Raw genomic sequence first — 4,956 nt, 5'->3', positions numbered from 1 at the left:
ATCCTGAAGTGAGAAGCCCATCGATCCACCTGTTTTCCTGCCCTGACTTGTGAAAGTCCTAGGTCTCAGGGAGGGTCAAGAATGCTATATAGGCAACTCTATTGCCATGGAAATAGGTTGTCATCCATGTCAGCACAGTCATGTCTGTCATCGTACTAAATAAAACAAAAAATTCATCCATGACTAAGACACAATAAAAAGAATATCTACACTGAACATAAGACACATTTCACACATGAATGTAAATAGAGATCCTATGTGTAAAATAGGTGAGTATATTATTTTTGCCCGTGCTAGGGTTTCAATTCAGGCCCTGTAACATAGACTGATATTGCAGTCTTCAAGGATGGTGAGCTTCAATTTCTCCTACAGTGCTATAGATTTAACGCTAACTGAGTTAAATCTACAACAGCTTCAATCACCTCAGGGTGGCGGGCTGCCATGGGTCCATAGCCAATCCTGGGATCCTAGGCCCTGAAGTCTTGCCAGAAATAAAACAAAACAAAACAACAAAGAGAGAGAGGGAGGGAGGAAGGGAGGGAGGGAGGGAGAGAGAGAGAGAGTGAGAGAGAGTGAGTGAGTGAGAGAGAGAGAGAGAGAGAGAGAGAGAGAGAGAGAGAGAGAGAGAGAGAGAGAGAGAGAGAGAGAGAGAGAGAGAGAGAGAGAGAGAAGCTGTGGAATGGATATTTTATATTTTGTTCCTTTTCATGGTGACCATCCTGGGTCTCAATAACACACCTACAATAGGGTACCTCACTTTGCATTGGGGAAGGCTAGTGGGCTATGCCATAGGCCCATACAGCCATGTAGGCCCTGAATTCTTGTCCTGGTCCTGACACCTACCAGTGGGGTGTTTTCCCAAGAGACTCTTCCTATGTATGGGAATACCAATGGAATGTGAGCAAACTCATGATTGAATGAAAAGTTTCTGCGTGCATTAGTCTAGTCTAAAATTAGACACAATGATCCTAGGACGCTGATTGATCTTAGTGAATATCTTACTAAGCATGAAAAGAATCCTATTCCTTCAATGGTGGTGTAATAACTACCTAAGACTTGGTAGAAACATAGTTTATGTCATTGAATCCTAGGTAGATGTCTCTGGCACTCCATACAAATATATATTTCTTGGTATACTACCACCTGCCTATCCATGTATGGCTATTTTTCCACTCCTACGGCTTGATCTCAGGGTCTGGGAACTTCCTGGCAGCTTCCTGGGATAGAGTTTGCCTTGTTGACACACCCATTCATGAATTGGGTTTGCTAGGCTCTGAGTTCATATCCCAGCACTGCTAACAATTGGATCATGTAGGAAGAAGCATAGTGTGACACCTGTTTTCCCTTTCTCTGAGAGTCCTGGGTGTCAGACATGATGGAGAACATGTCTACAAATCTAGGTACTATGTGATAGGTTGTCATCAATATAATAAATGGAATGTGTGTTATCATAGTCAATAAAATAAATGGTAAATAAATGAATAAAACAGAAATACAATAAATAACCACAACAAACAAGATATGGACTGAACATCTATAGGTAATTACAAATCCTATCTTTACAATGTATATAAATAGTATGTTTCCCAGTGCTGGGGCTTGAATTCAGGCATAGGGCCCAGGCCTGACTTTCTTGTCTTCAAGCATGGTGAGCTTCCCCTTGGTCGACAGTGCTGCAGAGTTACCCAGACCCTGAGTTCAAATCCAAAGCCTGGCAGATAAAAGGGCACCAATTGCAAGCCAGGGAGATAATTTTTTTGTTTGTTTTTGCCAATTTCAGATCCTAGGAACTGCCTGTCAGCTCAATTTGACCCAGGATGGTGTGCTGACGCTCACCCATTCATGAATTGTGTCTTGTAGGCTATGAGTTCAGATGTCAGCACCCCCAAAAAATGAATTGTGGCATAAGAAGTTGATGGTGATACAAGTTTTTCTTTTCTGTGAAAGTCCTGGTTGTCAGGTATGAAGTGGAATCCATATGTGTGATAATAGTCAATAAAATGAACAGTCAATACATGAATAAAATAAAAAATAAAATGAGTAACTACACTGAACACAATATGGAGTCCACATATGAATATGAATCATATATTTAAAATGTACACAAATAGGATGTTTTCTAGTGGTGGGTATCGATTTCAGGCCTAAGAAATGGACTTGATTTTTTTTACTTCAAGGAGGCAAGCTTCCCCTTCACACAGAGAGCAACAGTGTTAGCCAGACCATGCATTCAAAGCCCAGTCCTGGCAGAAAAAATGGCCCCTTTATAGTATGTGAGCCCAATTCTTAGGTATTTCATTCTGCCTCCATTTAATGAATGTGATTGTTTAAATGCTTCATAAAGTGTTAGTTACAATTTATCAGTGTCCTATAATATTATTATGTATAATTTTATCCTAGAATCATTCAAGAACTTCCCATTCAATCATGAAATACATCACATTCCATTGGTAATCATATGAATAGGAGTGAGTTTCTTAGGATCTCCTGCCATTTGTAGGTGGCAGGACCAAGATTCAAACTGTGGGCTTGAGCTCCCAGCACGTAGACCTTAGGATAGAGAAAACACTGGTCTGTTTGAGTACATCAGCAAGACCAATGATTAAGCAGGCACCAGTGGCTCTCAAAAGTCTTCCTTGATACTTACAAGGCTGTGATAGGAGGATCATGGTCAAAGTGAACCAAGGCAGGAAAGTCCTTGAGACTTCTGTCCAACTTCAGTGCCAACAAAGCCAGAAGTAGAGCTCTGTGGCTCCAGTGGTTAGCCTTGAGCAAAAGCAGTTCACAGATTGTGCCTAGATCCTGAGTTCAAGGTCTGGGACTGGCAACAAACAGACATACACAACAATCTGTGCAGCCATCTGGCTCAAGCAGGTCACCCTCTTGTCCCCAACTGGATTGGATAGAGTTTCCTGGGAAAGGGGCTGCTGTCATCTTGACTATGCCCATTCTGCCTGCATCACAGTATTTGAGACACACCCCCATTCTTTCATGGTTCTTTCTGACCAATGGTATACAAGAATGGTGGCCATGCCCACATTCTATGCTGCCCTGTAGCACCGGGATTACCTCTGTGGTTGATACCACTACCAGTAGTTGAGGAAGGTAGAGGTGGGTGAGTGGTGAGCAAGAGACTTGAGGCCTAGGAAGAGAGGCCTTGCTCAGCCACACCATGTGCCAGCCTGTGCGCTGGCCCCCTCCTCCCCTTCCCAGCTGTGTAGCATTTCAAACCTGGTGTTGCTGGTTCAGATTGTGGTGCCTCTTGGAGTCCTCAGGCTGGTTCAATGGTGCGCCACTGGCCGGCTTGTGGTCTGATCTTGTCCTGGCCCCCCTGTCATCTGCTCTGGGCCTGAGTGTCTACCATGCCTTTGTCATTGCTGCTGGCCTCACCCGGAACAGCTGCCAACAGCTTCTCCCAGCAGCACATGTGAGTGGCTGCCCACGCAGGACCACACCCCACAAACCCATAACCCCCCCTCCTCCCTCCTCCCGACCAGGACCTGCACCTCCCCCATTCCCCACATTCTGGCCCAGGCCCTGCCACAAATGCCACAGGGATGGGGGTGGGTGTTGACTTGAGGATCCTACCCCCATCCCTAGCCTACAGTGTCCCAGGAAACGGGGAGGTGCAGGGTTGGGTGAGGAGTGGGCGCCACAGAGCCGTTGGCCTGGAGCCACACAGCGGCTCATCTGCACTCTTCCTCTCCCTGGTGGGAACCTGGTGGCTTTAGTACAGAGGTGGGGAGCAGCATGTCCACACTTGCCTTCTGGGTACTTTTCCTTTTTTCTGGGGTGGAGGGTTTTGGATGCAGAAGATAGACCCCCTTGCTGTGTGAGCCCTTGCCTTCTATGCTCAGTCACCCTTTCACTTGATGAGGTTCCCAGAAAAGCCCAGTAGGGAGGTGAGTGTGTTGGAAGTCAGAACAGAAGGTGAATATCTGGGAGGAACACCCCACCCACACACATGCACCCCGGCTGTCCCCCCTCACCAGCTGTCAACAGTTCTGACAGGGTGATCACATTTCCCAGCTCTGCCAACTTCTGCTGGTGCTCCTGGTCCATCTGGTCTCCCACAAACTAAGGAGAGGGACTGCTCTGAGTCTGTGTGTGTGTGAGAGAGAGAGAAAGAGAGAGAGAGAGAGAGAGAGAGAGAGAGAGAGAGAGAGAGAGAGAGAGAGAGAGAGACAGACAGACAGACAGACAGACAGACAGACAGACAGACACACAGACAGACAGAGACAGAGACAGAGACAGAGAGACAGAGACAGTGATGGAGAGAGACAGAGATGGGGAGAGACAGAGATATAGAGAGACAGAGAGAGATACAGAGAGAGACACAGAGAGAGACAGAAAGAGAGACACACAGAGAGAGATCATCTTTCTCCTTGTTCAGCCTGACTTTACTCAGGTGAGTGATCATTTGGCAAAATGCAGGTGCTGCATTCACAAGTCTTCTGTCACAGGTCTGGATGTGTGTGTGTGTGTGTGTGTGTGTGTGTGTGTGTGTGTGTGTGTGTCTGTGTCTGTGTCTGTGTGTGTCTGTGTGTGTGTGTAGATGTGCATTGTAACAAGGTTACTGGTATGGCAACTTCTACCTGCTATCTTTTCGGGGGTGCATGGGATTCACAGCTGAGCTCTAGGGACCTGGAAGGGAGGGACGCTTGAAGGGGACTCAGCACTGTTAAAAGAACAAGAGATCTGTGTGCCCTGGGGCTGTGTACTCCCTTGGGCCTGGTTAGTGGCAGTGGGAGTTTGGGAGAACCTGGGAGTGCAGCTCACATTGGGTGGCTTCCCAGGGGGTCAGAGAGCTTGGACAACACTTAGTAAGCATATGAGCCCTGCTAGTATGGAGCAGAGCAACATAGGTCAGACTCCAGGTTTTCTCATCATGACGTCTGATGAGCGAGGCCAACCCTACGTTAAATCTTGAGCTGTGATCTTCAGATCTAAGGCACC

The sequence above is a fragment of the Dipodomys merriami genome, unplaced genomic scaffold, assembly GCF_024711535.1.
Source record: "Dipodomys merriami isolate MVZ:Mamm:240054 unplaced genomic scaffold, mDipMer1.0.p SCAF_600, whole genome shotgun sequence".
NCBI classification, from domain to species: Eukaryota; Metazoa; Chordata; class Mammalia; order Rodentia; family Heteromyidae; genus Dipodomys; species Dipodomys merriami.
The sequence above is the reverse complement of the archived record's forward strand: the minus strand, read 5'-3'. Positions refer to the sequence as shown.